This window comes from Pholcus phalangioides, unplaced genomic scaffold (assembly GCF_987345545.1).
Source record: "Pholcus phalangioides strain wild (caught in Gottingen) unplaced genomic scaffold, Ppha-v1.0 ptg000008l_1, whole genome shotgun sequence".
Lineage (NCBI taxonomy): Eukaryota > Metazoa > Arthropoda > Arachnida > Araneae > Pholcidae > Pholcus > Pholcus phalangioides.
The window spans coordinates 8503903-8526140 of NW_028301601.1; the positions used below are offsets into that span (position 1 = coordinate 8503903).

General features: G+C 36.1%; 1 long non-coding RNA gene across 1 annotated transcript; it reads right to left on the reverse strand.

Moving 5' to 3' along the window:
* Positions 1-6891: 6891 nt before the first annotated feature.
* Positions 6892-20923, reverse strand: LOC149083601 (uncharacterized). Its single transcript, XR_016193018.1, has 3 exons — positions 20865-20923; positions 19257-19411; positions 6892-7462 (listed from the first exon to the last, which is right to left on the reverse strand). It is a non-coding gene; the product is annotated as an uncharacterized LOC149083601 (long non-coding RNA).
* Positions 20924-22238: the final 1315 nt, after the last annotated feature.

Sequence of the window (22238 nt, forward strand, 5' to 3'; positions counted from 1 at the left end):
AGTGGATTGATATCAATTCTTCAAGAAAAACCACGGGCCATATGCGAGGTGAATATTCTTATTTATAGTCGTAACTATCGTATTATAGTTTATGAGTTAGGAAGATAGTTTTAATACTTGATTTCAATGAAGAATAAAAATTCAAGTTGGTTTGATTGAAAATCCATAGAAAAAAAACGGGACATATTCCAAAAAGTCAGGATGGTAAAAATTACGTGAAAATACGGGGATGTTCCGAGAAATACAGGACGTATAGTCATTCCACATATATCAGCATAATTGAAAAATAATTTTATTATAATAAGTGTGTAGAAGGCTACATGACAACCATGGAAACATTATTAAAAGTATAAATCGTTTTTCAACTTTACATTAATTTATAGGATATTCTCAGAAGGGTAACCACACGAGTCCCTTATTTTACGGGACATTCACGTACTTTCACGTAAATTTGGCCGTTCCGACTTTCTTTATGCAATTTTCCTATATATTTCAACAATGCTAATTTGAATTTAAAATTTCTACTGAAATTGTGAATGAAGGTAATTTTCATAATTTATAAAATATTTTGATAATTATTAAAATCTCATCTCGTGTATTTTCCATACTAAACATTTTTTCGGTTAATTAGAGTTCAATTCGCTGCGATTTCTATTATCCCGTCATTGCTCACCTCTCGTTAATTTTTCAGAAATTTTAAAACAGTTGGTAGTTTTGCCAACATCTTCAGTGATGTCCCGTATTTTCTTTATATAAAATTTTAATTTTCCATATTTTGCTAACGAAATATGATCACCACGCTATGATGAATGATTTTTTTCTCTTGAAACAATTTTTTTCTACAGTGATTTGTAGAAGCTCAAAATGTCATTTGATCATTTTTGTCGAACCACGGTCATTTTCTGCACACGAGGGCTAATTAGACCAGGACCTACAATTTATTGCCGATTCCGAACGACAGACTTTTTTTTTTCATACTCACCGAATGGTTGATGCGATATGGTCATGTTGCTGTTTCTGTAGTACCCCCTGTGTCAGGAAAGTTTCTGACAAGGACGAAACGCGTATGGAACTCGCCACACCTCTTATTAGTTATAAACCGGTACTGTCCCTGAAAACGGGACGTTTTGTCACATTTTATGAATTTGTAACAAAAAAACTTCTATTTTGCACTAGATCAAAGTTTCCCAACGTTTTTGTCCCATCGCCCCCTTCTTCAGAACAAAAATTATTGAAAATCTTATACATTAATGCAAAAGAGAAGCGGGTGAGCCCAATATGTACAATATTTACAATTATTTACAAAAAGGAGTTAAGCAGATTAACAAATTTCAGTCTAAATGAAAGATTTGTTGGTTGAGGCCTTTTGTATTTCCTCAACGCTTGGGTATCACTTGGGTATCGTAGTCCACAATATCTCTGAGATGTTGATATGTAGATTCTTTCATTCTGTTAAATTGATATTTATTAATACTCTTGAAGTAATCTAATATATGAGGAATACCCAAATCATTTCTAATATTGATTACTCTAATAAACCAGGGCGCTTTTGCAAATCTCCTGAGGATCTTGTTTTGCATGGTCTGTGTCCAAATATTCATTTTACAAGAATGAGACCATGCAGAAGAAGCATAGAGTAACGTGGGTCTAAGTGTTGTCTTGTACAAAATAATTTTGTTTTTGACGAAATTAATATGAGGTGAAAAAGAAAGATTCTTGTTGAGCAAACAACCTAATTATTTTACTTGACTTACAGATCTTAAAACTTGGTCGCCAATAAAAAGTGGTCGTCTGGGGAGTTTACGGCGACGAGTAAACCAGACAAATTTACATTTACCAAAATTTAGTTTAACTGCTGATTCGTCACACCAGTATTCGATTGAATCAATTGTTTCCTGAAGGTTTTCCAGAGCTTGTGTTGCGTTCCTGCTACTGCATAGGACAGCACCGTTATCCGCAAAAAGTGCAATTGGCCGGTTTTTGGAACATTCTGTTTGAACTTATCAGTTTTGCCATGTTTCTGGTTTGTGGTGAAAACATAGTTGATAATAGGCCCACGTTATTATATGCCTCACCAGTTTGGGCTCACGCAAATAAGAGGAATATTAAATACTTACAACAAGGGCAAAATAAAATTTTGAGAAGATTTGCTAATGCACCATACTACATTAGAAATAAAAATATACGTCAAGACTTAAAAATTCTACACATTTTTAGATATATTAAAAAAATAAATAAAGACACATATGATCGAATGAGTGAATCAGAGTATCCTCACATCAGAGAGATTGTCAATTATAATGAACAACCAGAACCTAGAACTTCAAGAAAAAAGATATATAGAAGGCCAAAGCAGATTTTCCACTTACCGTGGGGAAATCTGTAAAAATGTAAATATTGTATATAAACCTTACAGTTTTCTTTAACTGACAATTGGCACCTATTATACTCGAACAAATAGCAATGACAATTATAATATATGAATATATACCACTTGGCACCTATAATATTTGAATATATAACACTGGCACCTATTTATTCAATTTTTTGAACTTGCAATTATATACTTTACTCTTGGCACCTATTTAATCTCTTCTTTATTCATTATTATAAAAAAAAAAAAAAAAAATGAAAAATGAAAAAGCCACCTTGAATGTAGGGGACGAACTTTGAATCTTGTGTAGATGTTTGTTTCTGAAGAGAAGGAATTTAACAACAGGTTGACACTGAGTAATTCATCAATATATTGTTTTGATGAACGAACTCTTATTTCCATACAGGTTGTGGTGGCGTTTTACCTCAGGCATAAATTTTGTAGGATATGACAGCTTATTACCGGACTTGACATATCTCTTTTCTTTCACATTCATGCACTCACACACTGACTTACATATCACTATCCCCTCTACTTCTTCATAGGCCTTACTAGGCCCGTCTGTAATTCCACAATCGGCCCATTGGGCTGGGCATGGAAGTCAAGGTCTGATGCTGGCTGGCTGGCTGAAACATAGTTGATAATTTCAGTCCGGAGCCGTTTGCAGGCCGCAGGCCCGTGACGGAGTTCGGCCTACAGGTGCATGTACTAATAAAATTAGCAGTCGGAAACGTGAATGATTAAAAAGTATGATTTCTAGCCAAATATGATAAACTGATAAGTCAGTTAATGCTTACGTCATTCCCTCACCAGCCAATCGTATCACTGAGTCTTTTGAGAATTAATGGCTCGTATATACTCGTTAAACACTAAATTTATCGTTATTTCAACTTCGATGTTTAATATCAGCCGAATCCAATATAAGAAGATCACGCAAGTGCACTCGATATATCGGATGATACTATCGACGATCGACATACTCGATATATGCAACGGGGTCATTCAAGTATTACATCAGCATCGCGATGGGGAAGGGTAGTTTGCAATTTGCTGACTTTTTATGACAAGGGGGAAGGGGCGTTTTGGATGATGCTTAGGTCATCAACCACCCTTTATGAAGATATGAAATATTCTTAATGGCATCTTATTCGGTGCGCCAAAAACGGAAAAACCTTTCGACATTGGCGTATTGGCATCTGAACTAACATTTTCCCTACTGATAAGTCCCCTACAGAGCCACTTTAGTGATCTCTAAATGTTTCACGGATCCTTTAAGTGCTCTGGAAAAGTGCAACGCATCACTCAAGTGATCCGTAATTATGCCACGGATCACTTAAGTAATCTGGGAATGTTCCGCGGGTAACTTGAGTGATGTAGACCCGCCGTGTGTGTGTGTGTGTGGGGGGGGGGCACTTAAGTGCTCTAAAATTGTGCCACATGTCACTCAAGGGCTCTCTAAATGTGCCACGGATCATTTAAGTGTTCTGGAACTGTGTCGCGGATTACTTAAGTGATCTTTGAATGTGCCACGGACATCGAAATTTTAAATTTTTGTTTAAAATGTTTTTACATTAAATTTTTTTTTCTTCTCTAGGGAGGTGCACTAGCCCCTATGCCCCCTCCGTTTATGATCCCACCAATATGTGTTAGGAGGTACGGGGCAGTGCTGACGAAATTTTGCTGACAAGGGGGTGGGGTCAGAGTTTTACTTACTTTTCGCTGACAAGGGGGATTGTCAAAAATGGCTAAACATTTGCTGACGTAATACTTGAACGGCCCCAACGTGAATTTTGCCACCCTTGTCTCATTCTCATTTTTCGAATTCGCTGACCTAGACCCCCACTCCTGTAAATACGCTTGCGTCTCTATCACAAACCGATGTAACAACATCGCGGAAGCTCACTCGTTATATCGGTATCGTCATTTCAAGTCCGATATTAGACATCGGAATTAACGATACATCGCCGTGTTCAAAATCGGGATATCAATGTGGGCCTTACATCTGTGATTTATTATAAATCGGTTATTTTGCTGACAAGGGACGAATGGAATTCAGAGAAGTCTGATGAAAGGTCGGATACCTGTTTTTGGAGGTCTTCAATGGGGGAAAAATTTGTCTTCAACCGTACTTTGTCGCGTTGAGATAAGCCGTTTAGTTGGATACTGAAAGAGTCCTGTTTTTGTGAGAGAAGTGTCAGTTGATTGAGAATAGTCATTTGAGTATCTTGTATATTAAAAAGGATAGAACAATCAGAATTATCAGGTGCTTTGGCTGCCTCAGAAAGGGAATTGGATCTAGTTTGCATTTGAGAAGTTGTGGGTGAGTGGAGAACTTTAGGATCAGGATTCGATATCTCCGGAAAGCAAGAGAAGAACGAACGGGTGAGAACCGGGAGAGAGCGAGGAAAATACAATGAATAGGATGAAACAACCTCTAACATAAAGTGACAGTGGTGGGGCGATTCAATCGGAAACATATTATAGGTGGAACGGTAAACAAAACATAGGGAAAAAAATATATATAGTGATCAGAAAAAGATGGATGCGGGATCGGCGGAAGAATATTGACAACAAGAGTGTAAAATAAAAATTTTAAAACGCGGTATAGATTATAAACAGAAAAAGGACTAACCTGAATAAAAATTAAAACTTGCAGCATCATAGCAGATGAGAATACGACGATCCCGCATCCAACGTGGTACAGTAGAATGATGAATTTATACAAGCGGGGAGATGCCCCCTTTTGCGGCGATCGAGTTCCAGGTGGCAGCAAGTGACATGGGAGATGTCCAAATCTGGGAGGCACGACAGCTAGCGAACGAGGGGGAGATGACGTAGGAACACAATTCTTGGCTCAAAGTGAGGAAGAAAATATCCGAGATACATGATAATCCGGTAGTATTTTTTGCATTTCAGTGAACAATATACAAAAATTTCAAGCAGTCCCGTCCGTGAACCACGAAGAAAATCTGAATAAAAATTAAAATTTTCGGCATCATAGTAGATGAGAATACGATGATCGCATACCGAGTTCTGGACCTGACCTTTTCTTCAATTCTCTTCTGCATCCGAAACATTTGTAGTTTCAGGTGGCCATTAGTGGCTGAGATGAAGCAACTTCAACTAGTGTTTTATCCCCCAATGGTCAACATCACAATGAAAACGCGTTAACTTTATGTAAGGGCTAGTAACAGCAAAATTCAGAAATAAACTGTTAATAGTGCACCCTGCATTTTATACGATTCTGATTTGCATATTTCCAGTGATTTTCTTTTGTGCAGCGCGCTCTAAAGACAAAAATTTCAACCAAATGATTTTTCTATACCAAAAAAAAAAAAGAAAAGAAAAAGAACCCTCTACGTGACAATAAATTTTTCGCAAACCGCGTGCAAATTACCAATTCCTTTAATTCAAAGAATTTTTTAACCATTAATGAATTTGTGGAATGCCCTGTATATGACGTTTTGAAAAAAATTGGACATTTCGTTTATTTACAAAATGGACAAGACTGAAAATACCAATGAATAGTAGACTAGTTCTGAAAGAAGATGTCTTATCAATAATACACAAAAACTGAGGAATGCTAGATTAGATTCTAAGAAATGCATGACATATCCTGTTCACTACTTGAGACAGATTGAGGATTATTTTAGTTCATAACTTAGAAAAAGAAACCACAAAATTTGAAGACATTTGAAACTACAAAAAGTCAGAGAGAAAATAAAACAGATTAAACAAAGTCACACAAAAATAAAATGATGATATTAGGTTCTACAAATACTTACCCAACCATTGCAAATATCCTAATAACTGAGTAACTTGTAGAACCACAGCGATGAAATTAGAATGATACCCTTCCACTTACGGAACATCATATATCTTCAACTCTCATGAATGACAGATGAGAACTTTCATACCAAAATTTTTCATCAGCAACTCAATGGTATTTGATAAAAAGAAAAAAAAACAATGTGAGATATGGCACTATAAAAAAATATATGAGAAGATGAGAAAGCTTTTATCCATCCTTTTCATACAACACAAGACATCACAACACAAAAAACACATATCACAAGACAAGGACAACACACACATCCATCCCTTTCATACAACACAAGACATCACAACACAAAAAACACATATCACAAGACAAGGACAACACACGCATCCATCCCTTTCATACAACACAAGACATCACAACACAAAAAACACATATCACAAGACAAGGACAACGCATACATCCATCCCTTTCATACAACACAAAAAACACATATCACAAGACAAGGACAACACACGCATCCATCCCTTTCATACAACACAAGACATCACAACACAAAAAACACATATCACAAGACAAGGACAACACACGCATCCATCCCTTTCATACAACACAAGACATCACAACACAAAAAACACATATCACAAGACAAGGACAACACACGCATCCATCCCTTTCATACAACACAAGACATCACAACACAAAAAACACATATCACAAGACAAGGACAACACACGCATCCATCCCTTTCATACAACACAAGACATCACAACACAAAAAACACAAATCACAAGACAAGGACAACACACGCATCCATCCCTTTCATACAACACAAGACATCACAACACAAAAAACACATATCACAAGACAAGGACAACGCATACATCCATCCCTTTCATACAACACAAGACATCACAACACAAAAAACACATATCACAAGACAAGGACAACACACGCATCCATCCCTTTCATACAACACAAGACATCACAACACAAAAAACACATATCACAAGACAAGGACAACACACGCATCCATCCCTTTCATACAACACAAGACATCACAACACAAAAAACACATATCACAAGACAAGGACAACACACGCATCCATCCCTTTCATACAACACTAGACATCACAACACAAAAACAAATCACAAGACAAGGACAACGCACACATCTATTCCATTCACAAAACATGAGACATGATAACAAGATCATAAATTCAGTATGCGCACTTACATAATTGCTATGAGATATTATCTCCTCTAATCTTTTGGATGGCAATTCACAGCTGTTTTGTGGATTTGAAAACCTGAAAGTAAAATTAATATGCAATATGGGTTTTATAGTAGTAACTGCATGCAATCACATCTGAGTGAAGGCCAAAACACACTATACTGAGGTTGCATGATTATCACGTCACGTCAGAGACGTTGTGAATTATGATTCGCGGAAATTCTGCGATAAAAATTATGCGACGTGAAATTCCCTCGTCGATTACTTCGATTTCTATACAATTTTTATTTGTTCACTACTGTTATGAAAAAGTAAAGGAATGTGTTTGAGAACAGACGATAAAAAGTATAGATAACTATTATAATAACAAATACAGTGAAACTCCTTTAAGACTGCAACTTGGCGTTCCGGTACAAACGTACCTATAAAAACCTATAGACTGGATGTATTTCTTTCATACAAAATACAGAAAATCGGGATTCCCCAGGAGCGTAGCCGGTCAATTTTTCGCACTCAACTTGTCGCGTCTCAATTTGTGGCGGTACAAATTCGTCGCGGTACAAGTTTGTCGCGGTACAAATTCGTCGCGGTACAAGTTTGTCGCAGCTCCAATTCGTAGCTTTACAAGTTTGCCGCCGTGTCAATTCATCGTGACGTCAATTTATATATTACAGCGCGGAATCAATTCGTCGAACCGTCGATTCTTCACTGTACATGTTCCACGCAAGGTTGTATGTAGGTTTTTGTCTCACACGTGAAATAAAAAAACAAAAAACAAAAGTGTACACGCAGTTATCTGAAAATAATTAATTTTTGTCAATGCGGAAAGGTCATCGAAATCAACATTCACATAATCAATAACATTTAAAATTTTAACTGCATGTAAAAATTTAATTATTCGAAAATTCAGTTATAAAAATTTGAAATATGTTAAATAATTGATTTTTGCTGTGATAAAATTTCAATATCATGTGGAAAAATTTCGGTTTGTACGATATTTATGACATGAATGTCGCTCTCCACTAGTTAATACAAGATATACAGATGACTGGATGTTGTGAAGATATTTATTATTTGAGATGTTAATTTTTTAAGGAAGGGAAAAACTCACCTCTGCCTCTACCGGGAGTCGAACCCGGGTCCCTCGATTGCCGGACGAGTGCTCTGACCACTAAGCTACAGAGGAGATAGAGATTTCCCTTCGCTAGAGCGTATATATGCCGAACGGAACCGTGCAATGGACGGTGAACCGCTCAGCTAATAGCTCATGGACGACGAGCCACCAGAGGGCTATATATATGACATGAATGTCGCTCTCCACTTGTTAATACGAGATATACAGAAGACCCGGTAGAGGCAGAGATGAGTTTTTTCCTTCCTTAAAAAATTAACATCTCAAATAATAAATATCTTCACAACATCCAGTCTTCTGTATATATCTTGTATTGAATGATATTTCCCAAATTACAGTGAGCCTATCTTTAACGGTGAATTTCTGTCTGCCCCATGGGCTCGAGCGTTTCTCCCCCACCCCCTCCGAGAGTCACCAACATTTAGCATTAGAGTATCTCTATAAGAACCTAAAATATTTAATTAATAAATATTTAATTTCCACTGTATAAGCCGCACTTCCAGCTTTTGTTGGGATTTCTATTTCTTACAGAGAATATAGTTGGGTGCAGATCAAGGGTAGAAATGTACAGTGCTTATGAATGATGATTCGATGAAGTTTTCATATTGCCCACAGGATGAGCACCGACAAAGACCATGTAATCACCAATAAGAAAGACGACTATGGGTCAGTCGCATAGATATAATATAACCATTAATCTTATGTGTTTATAATCAGTCGCATATCTTTGGCTGGCTTGTTTTGGCCGCTGTGGTGGTCGAGTGGTCATAGTGACGGACTCGCATCGCGGGGATCCGGGTTCGAACCCCACCGGCGCCACAGTGGTGGTCGGCTGAAGTTGGTTTTCTGTGGTTCCCAACTTCAAGACGTGAATGCGAGCCGATATCCCCGTTAAAAAGTCTCGCCACAGAGAGCAACAGGCCTACAACGTTACAAATATTCAATCATTACACTTCACTCACAATTTGAAGTGTAGATGGCAGCACTGAAATACCAGACACAACACTAGCTACACACTCAGACTGTTAAGTGCACTCACTTTGTTCCAGACTCTGCCACGAAGCTGGGCTGGAAGAGATCTCGGCAACGGGATAAGTCCGGTGGCAGAGACCCAAGCGTTCATTCATTCATGGCTGGCTTGTTTGAATATTTTCGCATAGTTTTCCTTAGCGTCTACGTTTTTGGTACAAGGTTGGTGAGCTTGGTCTACATATTTCTGTCGGCAAAAACATGAAATATTGCAAAACCGAACGTGGAAATGATATTTTGGTTTGCGTGTGTGTTTAAAAGTTTTTCCCCCATAATTCATGTTCCGAAATTAAAAAAAAACTTTTAATGCAATTCAATGAATTAGGTTAATATTAATTTTCTTTATTTGAGTTTTTTGTTGTATCTTAAAGAGAGATACAGGTTATACGGATGACAAAAAATAATGTAGTACTTTTTAAATTTAAGTTGTTTGAATTCAATTTAAATTGCAATAAACTGAAATCTCCTACGTATCGTTAAAAAAAAATTTAAAATAGCATCACTTGTTATTTTATTAATAATCATCTGACTTTTTAATGCGATATTCACGTTAGATAAGTGTTTAAATAAAATGTGACTCAAACTGAAAATAAATAAAGGTTTAGATATTGTGGAGTGTTTATATGTACGATACGAATCGTTTTTAAAATTAAAATTATCCTAATAAATGTAGGCTACAATCAGAGGCGGATTTATAGCTTTCTCACCTGTGGGCTATTCAAACTTTGCCTCCCTTCTTCCTTTCTAATTCATGTTCTTGATCACGAATTACTCAATTTTGGTTACGCCCTTTCACTTGAACTCGTCATCTTGGGATAAAGCCCGCATACTCCCTCCCCACCCAGGAAATATACCTCTGTGAATATAATCATTTATTGTCTGTTAATGTTAATTTACTTGTATTGTAAGAAGAAATTTTTACTAATCGTTGACTGGAGCCGTATGAGTGCCGTGTACATGAAGTTACATATTTTACAATGGGCTAATTAAGTCTGATTTCATTCCTTTTACTTGAGAGTTGTTTTTTAGAGTTGAAAAAAAAATCAAAAATCGATTGACATTTGCAGTGGTGTCAGAGACAGGGATGCTGTGGGTGCTCAGGGTACTTTATGGAATGGGTATGAGCACATAAAGAAATGATTCAGAAATCAAAATTTCCTATTTCAAGATCAAGACAAGAACCCACAAGTTCCAAACACTTCCGGCATCCTTGGTCAGTCAAAGGTGCCGACATGAAGGAAATATTGAGGAAGGAGGGGGGGGGGGCAAAAATCACCATTCATTCCGTATATAAGGGACTCAAACCCGCACTCAGGAGGTGAAATGGTGCATTGCATTGAATATTTACGAGTTATTGGAGTGGGAGGGGGGGGGGGCTCAAATGGCATCAGCCCCCAGTTCTGGTGCCTATGGTCGCAGTGTTTGAAAATTATTTCGGTGTGATAATACAAAGTGATTTGAAATGTACATTGCATTGCAAAAAAATAATGTCAAAATAAGACTTTTCGCAGCTGTTACACATGAAACACTTAGATACATTGTTGATAAAAAATTCCTTAAAGATTATTCTTTGTACGGATACATTTAATAGTGAATTACGGAAATCGTGCTGGGGGGGGGGGAGAAGGGCACATTGTTCGTAATTTATTATCTCGATGTGCACCCCCAACGCCCTCACTGCGAGAGATGGAAATCCCGACAGAAATGTGGCTTATATGGTGAAAATGAAATTTTAAAAATTTATAGGATTCCAACTTATTTCTTGGTGTACGTTCCAGTGTCCCTCGATGACTTCAACGAATAGTTTCCTTTATTTGTTAAAAATTAAAACAGATATGGGAAGGGGGAACATTTCCAATAAATGAGAAAAAAAAATTAGTTCCATTTTTTACGCCTAAAGCAACTACCCTATTTATAAGATCACAACAAACATTTGAATTTTAAAGCAATTCAAATTTGTCGCGACGAAATGCCTTCGCTACAACTTTGTACAGCGACGAAATGAGCGTGCGATAAATTTGTACCGCGACGAGTTTGTAGCACGACGAATTGACGATGCGACAATTTGGGCGCGATGAATTGACCTAGACCCCCTTCCCCCCCACCCCCCCCCCCAGGAGAACCCCCAATAGTAATTTTACAAAAATGATTAAATGCAAGTAAAGATGCCAATTAAAGCAAAATTCTCAAAAGCAAGTAAAATTGCTCACTACAGGCGAAAATTTGGTCAAATGTCGCTATAATTGCAGAAAAATTGTCAATGGAGGGGAAACAGAAGTTTACCATCAGTCATAATGGTTAAAAATATAACTCACCACATAAATAAAAATATAGTATACACAGTATATTTGACTAATAACATAAGATGAACATATTTATATGATAAAATAGTTTTGATAGTCATAATTATCATAATATAGTTCATAAGCCTTGGGGTCACAAAGTGTTTGTGTATTTACGTGTTTTTATGTTTGTACCTATGTGTATGTTTGTATTCGTATATATGTCTGTGTTTTTGTGATTTGTTTATTGAAAAAAAAAACCCTGATAGATAATGTTGAATAACAAAACATTTACTTTTAAGTAGATTAAAGGTTTTATATTCAGAATTATAATTACTGAGAAAAAAAAATTTGCTTTGATATTATAAATTTTCTGATCTGCCCCAAATTATATTCCATATAAAAATTCTCACGCAGAATCTGTTATTACATTAATTAAACTCATTTATTTTCACCTAAAAATTTCTTGGAGCTCAGGGTGTATAAATTCAAAGAGTTTTAAAAAGTATTTTCAATCAATGCAGAGCTGACAGGACATGATACACACAATACATTTGTTTTGCACATTTAAATACAGCTTCAATTGGAAAACCATTGCATTATAAATGCTAGTATATATAAATATACTATAGCGCAAAAGTAAGAACAACTAAGGTTTGACTAAGGATAAGTTACAGGAGTTTCTTAAGCTTCATATACAAGCTAGCATTGCCAAATTAAATGAAATTTTAGTCCTACAATTTGGTATTTTTTGATCGCTAGATATATTTCAATGTTATACACAATAAGAGTTTTAAGTATCAGTGATTATCTAGATAATTTAATACCAGAAATGAACATTACATATATATGATGTAATAAACTTTTTAAACATTTATCTGTTGTAAAAAGAGTACAGCAGATGGTTTATATCAATGCACACATATATAAGCAGTTGAAGAAATTTTGGAAGGTCAAGAATCATCTTCAATTGGAGAATGTCAAATCATTCATAGTTTTCCCTTCAGTGTTACGCTTTATTCAAATTTTATATTTCATAAGGAAAAAAAACCCATATATTTTGTGCAAAATAATTCTGTATAAAGTAGAAAATTATTTTAAGAGTCATATTAAATATTTATTCTTTGTATAACACAGTCACTTTAAACATTACATGCAATTAACGTGTGTATTTCCAATAGTAATTTTTATATTGAAAAGAGGTTTCTGACAGTTTTTGACGAGGGTTTTTGAGGAGGGGGGGGGGATATTTGACGTGACAGTTTAAACCGTCAAAAACTGTCATGTGTAAAAAAACTTGCCAACCTTGTTCATAAGTCATGAAAATAATCTGAATTATTGATTTCAGTGCAAAAAAAAAAAAAAATGGAAATTCACTAAGCCTCCTTGAAAATAAAGAAAACAAACCGGACTCTCTATATACACAAGCTTCTGGCTTGCAAGTGTCAGAAATATGGCATATCTGGCCCGCCGATTGATAGTCTTGCGTCTGATAACGGTAAGGTAAGGAAAGAAAAAGTCTGATTGAACCACACCCTAGTTTCACAATGATAAGATTTTTTAAATGAAGGACTGAAAACTCTCGGTGATTTCTCCTTCTCCCGTTGGAAGTGCCTGCTTATGTTTCTTATATATAGGAGGTAGTGGAGTCACCCAATTTACGAGTGTGAAACATTTCATGACTTATCCGTTAAAGGAAGAGTACGTGCAAAACAAAAAAGAATGTCTTGAAGCATACAGTAGAAGCTCTGAAAGATGTCCAACATGTGGCGAAAACCACACTCATTGATCCATAGATCTGATGCAAAAGCAAAAATGAATCAATCACCGTGAAAGAAGAAATCGGTGTTGGTGAGACAAAAAATAAATAAAATAAAGAGATGGGAAAAACCGATTCATGTGCCGTCTTTCAATGTTTGTAGTTGCTTACATTCTGGCCAAAAGAAGGCATGTGTTCTGCTGTTGACAGCAATAATTTACAATCCAGAGACGCCGATGGCGTGTTTTGGTTTCGCGTGTTTCTCCATGCTGGCTCCCGAGCGAATTTTGTCGGCAGACTCTTTACCACTGCCGAGATATTAAACATTGGGATTATAATAAACAAAAATATAGATATACTCAGTCCCTCTAGGATGGAATGGGATAACGCCACCAAGCCATCAAAGAGCGTTTATATTTGACATGTTTAACTTCCGTTAGTGATTCCTCCTTAGCAGCAGGGCCACCAGACAGAGGATTTCTAGAAACCGAAAATGTTTAGGAGCCCCCTTGCCCCGATTTTATATATATTATGGGGGAAGAGGAATCGCATCCACTATTTCAGCACACACATGAATGCCGAGATAGATCCATACAGAAAATTTTGTTGAAAAACACAGTTGTAAAATGTAAATTGACACAACAAAAAATTACGAAAATTTAGCACTGGAAATAATTTCAAACAGAATTCCCGAAACAAATGAAAATTTTAGAATTGATGAATTAAAAATAATTGAAAGAAATAATTAGAACTAAAAAAGGGAACAGTTTCGGGGTTGATGAAAATTCAAAACTAACTAAAAAAACAATAATTACACAATTGGGGATGCATATTCAGAATCTTAACGGAAGAAATAATTCCCTTTCCATTGTGAAAATTCAGCACCAATGACAGAAATAATTCCCAAATTGATGAAAATACAAATTTAACGGACGAAATGATTCTAGAACTGATGGGAAATTCAGAATAAAGGGGAGAAATCCAGAATAGATGAAAATTTTCAGAACTAACGGAAGGAAGAAAAATTAACGGAAGAAAAAAAAAATTAAATTAACCACAACGGGGGTAAACCGTTTTAGCGCATTGATATGCATATGTTGCTGCCAAAGTCCGAATTGCAGAAATGATTCGGGCTTTGGCCGGTCATTTAGCGAAGTGGCAGGAGATCCCTGGCGAAAGCTTGATGTAAGACGGCCCGGTAGGAGCCGAATCCAATTTTTTAATCGCCAACGGGTGATATACGTATAACAGCTTTATTGGATTAGCTCCAAGTGACGAGAGAAAAAAAAAGTGAAATTTGAGAGAAAAAAACTGAAACTAATTACATAAACAAATAGTATTTTCTGCCGAAATTTTGAGGGAAAAACTTATTACTGCATCGTGACTGTGGTTTGATGGGTTGCCATAACAAACGTGGACATAATTATCACGAAAAAAATACGCCAATTCGACGATGATCACGACTCATGTCTTTTGTTATCGGACTTTGGCCAGGGATCACCGGCCATTTCGTGAATTTGCCAATTTCGGGATTTGGCGGTAACATACATATATGTACAGAGTGGGCGAAAAGCCCGTACAAACTTTAAAGAAGCATAAAAACTGGAAAAATAACCGAAATAAAAAACGATTTGCAGGGTTAGCATCGCTAGGTCACGGGAATTTTTTTAAAACGGGGGGGGGGGGCTGTACCTGAGGGGCGCAGATACGGTGCCTTTACTCCTCCTCCAACTCAATATTACAAGGGGGAGGGTGCCAAAATGCGTATCTGCCTCGGCTGACTAAGCATCTCGTTGCGGCCTTGTATAAACTTGACTATGATAAATCCCTCTATAACGATATTTTTCTAGGATATTCGAAAAAAACCGCTTTCTCCAACAATATTTTTTTATATTTCACTCAAAATCACATTCCTTTTTTTTGAACTGTTAATGAAGTCGATGATTTAACTCTTTGTTACTCTGGGAAAGCTCTTCGGTTAACTTGAGCATGGGCTGAGATACGGGGGGGGGGGTATTGCCCCTCCCCCTCCCAGCGTCAAAGATGAAGTCGACTGATCTAATATACATAGGTATGTATGAATTGACATCATCATCATCGCCCCCCGCCAGCAATAATGACCGTGCCCCCCCCCTCAGACTTCCAAGTCTATCTCCGCCTATAAACTTGAGGAATAACATGCAGAACTATCTTAGCTCAATAAATATCTGGTTTAAAAACAATAAGCTTAAATTAAATGTTGATAAAACTAAATTTATGTTGTTTTTACATTTGTTTTACAATTAAATCTGAATTAAATTACTAATTTCTTGGATAATGAACTTGTTGTGGATACTTTGATTTTTTAAAATTTAAACTCACACGTTTGTAATACATGGATTATTTTTAAGTGAAATAGATACAGGTGTTAGATCAGATGTCATAAGCAGAAATATTTATCTTCCCACTTGAATATGTATTTTCCTGCAATAATTGTTGGTGTGACTAGTGCAGGGCAAGAAAAATCGGAAAAAAGCTTAGAGACGCCAAGATTTTATCTCCCGACAAAATCCGCTCGAAATAGCGTATTTTTTTTATTTCTCCGGGGATTTAGGGACCCCTTCTTATGCTGGCAGGCATGCCAACAATTTCCGATAGTTTCATGATGTTCTCAGACTTCGTTTCAGTTATCGTAATTAAAAAAAAAAAAAAAATTAAGCGCCAATGTCAACTTTTTAGTCGCAATGGCGACCGTGAGCATGGGATTTTTCAAGCCCTGGACTAGTACCATTATTACTTTCCACGTGATAGCATTGTATGAATTCAACGATGTTGTGATCCAAGGAGATTCCAGCTGCGTTTTATTTCCCATTTCGCAGATCGTTACGCTAATTAATTTGTAAATTCTGGAAAATTCGAACCTGACTAATACTATCATATTGGTTCTCAAAGGGTGCGTCGCGATGAATGGTGCGACATTGATGAGTTCTTGTTCAGTTCTCTTTTGAAAAGTTATTTTTTAAACGATTATCATTCCTTGCCAAACTATTTTGGGGAGCCGCAAATAAACGTTATCATGGCAAGGAAGCCGCGGGTGACCAAAGTTTGAGAACCACTGACTTATAAGGTAAGTTTGAATAAGGTTTGACAAATATCGACACAAACAATCAAATATTCACCACTATGGCCAAAATACTTCTGTTCGTAAGCCGAGGAGTGACTTTTTTTGGGGGCGGGGCCGCGAAATTCCTAAGCCCGGCTCTGAGTAAGGGCATCTTTTTCATCTCTTTGTGGCTCAGATGGGCGTGGTCTCGGAGCTACTGCGTGACGTCACTGCTCAAGCACTTTGTAGTAGACGACAACCAAGACAAAGACCAAAGAGTCGTAGCCTGCGGTATTGAAGAGGATTAAGTGAGGCCGACTCTATATCATTTAATATTGGAACGATTATGTCAGCATCGAAAAAAAGACTAGGGTCGGCAATTGATGGAAATTTTCAAGTGGTTGGGATCGAAAAAATGTAATCGATTAATCGACTGATAAATGGAACTTTAATCGAATATTTTCATGTGCTCACACTTTCTAACAAACGTATATCGGTAACCGTATAAGAGTAATTGATGCTGTAAAAATATATTTTGTTCATTTCAACGCACAAATATTCGCTCGCTGTATGTAAACAAATATAGAAATAGATTAAGAATTTGAGGCCCCCTCGAAGCAATTTGATATGATGAACATATTTTAATTAATGCCAATTTATATTTAATGAAAGAATTCACATTTACTTAAAATAATTTCAGAACTTACAGGATAATGAAAGAAATCATTTCAGAAATAAACACAAAATTCATATTAAATGAAGGAAACTTCAAAATTAACGCAAATGATATCCGGAATTGATGAAAATTCACATTTAATGAAAATAATGATTTCGCAATTAGTAATAATATTTAATGAGAGAAATCGTTTCAAACTTATGAGAATTGACATTCATTGAGCAAAATAAGCTCATAACCAGAGCCCGGATTATATGCACTAAAAAGTGGTAAAATATGCTCAAAAAATATGCAAATATGCACCTAAATATGCAAAAATATGCACCTAAATGAGCAAAAATATTTACTTAAAAATGCTATGATACAAATAGTGCACTTAAAATCCCAAAATATGCATTAAATACCCCAGAATATGCACTAGAAATCTTGAAAAAGTCAAAAATTTCGAAATATGCACAAAAAATGAGAAAATATGCATTAAAAACATTCCCATGCAAAAAAAAAGACGTGTTTTTAAAATGAATCTTTTCTATTTCTTCGTGCATATGTATTCATTTACAAAAAATACATACCGCATATATACAAATAACTTCTCCATATTTTTTTATTCAGGCACTTTTTACTTTTCAGTTTGTTGTAGCTGCTCAATAATGAAAATACCAGTAACAAAAGAATTTCGACAATCTTTTCTAAAACCAAATTTACCACTTTGACTTATCTCTAGAAATAGCCTTACAATAAAACGGTTAATACTCGTAAAATGTTTTATAAATATTAATATATTAATTCACTAAATTTCTCCTGCGCGAAAAAAATCGTTGTTACGAACAATATTTATTTGAAAAATTATAAAAGAAATTGAGTGAGCTTAAATGAACCTTCAAAAATATGCACTTATACCGAAAATTCTTTGATTTTATGCATTTATATGCATTAATGCTAAAAAGGCGGAAATATGCAAATGCATATGCACGTATACATTTGCATATAATCCGGCCTCTACTCATAACTAATAATAATGGATACATAATGAGAGAAATCACTTTTCAGAACTCATGCAAATTGATATTTATTGAAGGAAATTTCAAAATCAACTTTAATTGATATTTAATGAAGTAAGTAATAAGTAATTAAATAAGTAATTTCAGAACTGACGTTGAATTTACATCCAATGAAAAATCATATTCCAGACTTGATAAGAACAAATACTTAATGAAGGATATCATTATAGATTTAATTCAAATTGATATTTACTGAAACGAATTTCATAATTAGCGAAAATTGATATTTAATTGAAATGAATTCAAAATTTGTGAAAATTCATATTTAATGAAAAAGGTGAATCCAGAATTGAAAGAAAAACAGATTTAAAATTTAATTTAAAAAATAATTTTTGAATTAAAGCAAACTCATATTTGATGAAAGTAATAATTTCAGAATAACTCGTTTAATCAACACCAGCTATATATTAGTCAACTGGTGATGGTTGAACAAGGGGGGGGGGGGGAGTACGTTGAATTATACCTCAAACATGAAATTTTGGGCCCCCCCCCCCCCCGAAGTATTTCTTCAACGAATTGTAACAATTCGTGTAAAAAATTCGTGCAAAAATTAGATTACTTTCACAAAACCAACATTCATAAGAAGAATTGTGGAAGCTCAGCAAATATGATCCATAGTTTTAGGGCCTCGTTTGCTTATGCGAGGAAAATAGGCACTGCTATATTAATTAAAATAACATAGAAGAGGCATCGAGTATTTAAAAGAAAAAAAAATGATAATTCTTTTATATTTGTAATATCCTGAGCAAGCAAAAAAGTTCCATGTACTTATCAATCCGCAACTTTCGACATGTTTATGAAAATTATGAGTGCGGATGCTCGCGAAAAGAAGAAATATAACACACTAACCTCGTACACGTTCTTGTATATTTGTATTCGGCAGAGAAGAGTTCGTCGCCTTCTTTAGCTTTCAATCCAGAGAGGAAATAAATGCACAAATTCATGATGAGGAGACATTTTCTCGGTTCCGCTAGCGATCGGCATTTTGCTTGGTAGATTTTGAACTACAAAACGTAAAACTTAATTAATATTTGACTTAAGAAAAGTAGTTCTAAATACTTGAAATTATTACTTACAATTAAATACGTTCGTAATTTTACAATTTCAGGGTCATTGTCTCAGAGCTGCTCTCAGGGGGGTTGTGTGAACGACAAGTGCCGTTGCATCGAGCCCACGTTTAAAGGATGCCCGACAAACCAGTCACGGCCCAGGCTCTGTCCCTCCAGGGATATAAGCCTTTTACCCTTGCGGGTTGGGTCGCGCTGGGGATAACCCAGGATGCCCAGCACTCATGATAATAGAAGCGAAGAAATACAAAACGTATGAAATAATCGCCAGATTAACCCTTTTCTCAACTCGAAATTTTTAGATGTTAGGATTAAATTTACTTTGTTTCTAGTGGTGAGTCGAAGGGACCCAAAGCCCCGAATCAATCAGGGCGGCCCGAATTCCTGAAATATGTCACTAATCCTGCAATTGTTTCTTTCAATAATTCTGAATTCTCATCAATTTTGAAATAGTTTCCTGTCTCTTTCATTGATTCTCAATTTTCTTCATTTATGGAATTATTTCTTTCATTAATCGTCAAATAATTTCTTTCATTAATCGTGAAATAATTTCTCTCATTAATTTTGGAATTATTTCATTTTTGCTGATTTCGGAATTATTTCTTTCATTATAATCGTGAAATCATTTATTTTATTATTTCCTCTCATTAATTCTGGAATTACTTCTTTTTCATTATTTCTGGAATTACTTCTTTTTCATTATTTCTGGAATTACTTCTTTTTCATTATTTCTGGAATTACTTCTTTTTCATTATTTCTGGAATTACTTCTTTTTCATTATTTCTGGAATTACATCTTTTTCATTATTTCTGGAATTACATCTTTTTCATTATTTCTGGAATTACTTCTTTTTCATTATTTCTGGAATTACTTCTTTTTCATTATTTCTGGAAATATTTCTTTCACTAATTCTGCTCAACAATTCTGAATTTTTTCATCAAATTCTGGAGCTTTTTTTTTTCATTAATTTTGGAATTGCAACGGAAATCTCTCTTTTGCGGACACCGGCGAAACAAAAAAAGTTCGTTCGCGGAAGAAATTTTGGGGTGACCGCAGATAAGGGCTGTCCGTTAAGAGGGGGTTTTACCGCATTTCTTTCATTAATTCGGAAATTTTACTTAGATGCTGGAATAATTTTTCCCAGTAGGTTACAATTTCCGAATTTTTAGAAGATGATTCCCCTTTGCCCAAAATACATTTGGGGGATAGAAAGACGCCACACTTCCCAAAGCTTCTCGGGGGTCCCGAAATTGTCAGGACGCCCTGGTCCTTCTTTATTCTCGCACTGTTTCCCGCGTCCGGTAAAGACGACTTGAACATTTTTTTTTCTATAAATTTCATTGATTTACAAAATAAATTAATTCATGAAAAACTTAACTGTAAAACTCACCAGAAAGGGAAGAACAAATCGCACTCTCGGAAACACAGGAGGCGCGGGAGGTAGTTACGTCACTGATGACGCCTGAAATTCAACTGCGCAGTAGAATTGCTCCGTCGTCAGCTCTCTGTCTAGAATTTGGCGGGGAATTTCAAGCCTTCTCATTGGTCGTCGGACCATCTTCCACATCCGGGCGCTGTTGCTAATTTGTTTATACTGCTGTGAGAGACAAGCAGACGGCAAAAAAATCGTCTGCTCTCTCTCTGTCTATGGTATTCGAGCGGGAAATTTCAAGCCCTCTGATTGGTGTTCCTTGGAAGCCGGGGGTTCCCAACGTGGAGCCAATTTGAGCAGGACCGTGGCGTGCCTTCTCGGGGGCCCTGGGACAGACTTTTTCTTGGAGGCCGCCTCGAAAGGGTTATTATTATGCAAAAAATAAGTGTACATATTTTTTTGTGAAGCTCTCATTCAGCTCAGGGCCTTGGGGCAATGTCTCGGTTGCCCCAGAATTTGAGTTTTTCCTATGAAAGCTTTTAACCTTCCGAACTAATTTCAAATTTTTAATTTTTTTTTAAATTTCTTGATGACTTCACTTCTCTCTCCCATTTTCCTCTTTCAGTGGAAGGGGTTTGACTAAGGGTTCTTAATGTTTTTTGTTCCCCTTCAATGAAGAAAAATGAAGGGGGCACACGCGCACGCACGCACAAACTCCTTCAAAAAAATAATTTTCTGTGCATAGCAATGTAAAAACAAAGAGTTGGTTGTTTTCTCATCCAAGCTTACGGGACCCTCCTGAATTCTCGCCGAGGACCCCACTATTATGAAGCAAAAATTGGGGGGGGGGGCGCTTAAAATTCAAGGAGAGGAAAGCAAACAATAATGTAAGAATGTTCTTACATTTTAAAAAAACCAAAAAAAAAACAAGAAATTTCTCCTGGAACACATTTTACCCTCTTATGACGTTTCACTAGTGGGGGGAGAGGCACTGACGACAGTACGGCGAACACCAAGATTTCAGAGATGCTTCGGTGGTGGGTCATGGCCTGAAAAGGTTGGGAACCACTGGTTTAGGGGCCGTTCAAGTATTACGTAAGCAAATTTTTAGCCATTTTTGACTCCCCCCCCCCTTGTCAGCAAAACTCAGACCCTTTTACCCCTTGTAAGCAAAATTTCGTCATCAGCATCCTAACACATATTGGTGGGATCAGAGACGTATACGGGGAAGGGGGCATAGGGGGTTCATGCCCTCCCCACGACGATCAAAAAAATTTTTTTTTTAATGCAAAAAATATTTTTTAAATTTAAATTTCGGAAGAAAATACCTTTATGTGTGGGTCAATTTCTGTTGTTAATTTCAATGTTATTTGTAGGCTGTGAACTCAAAAT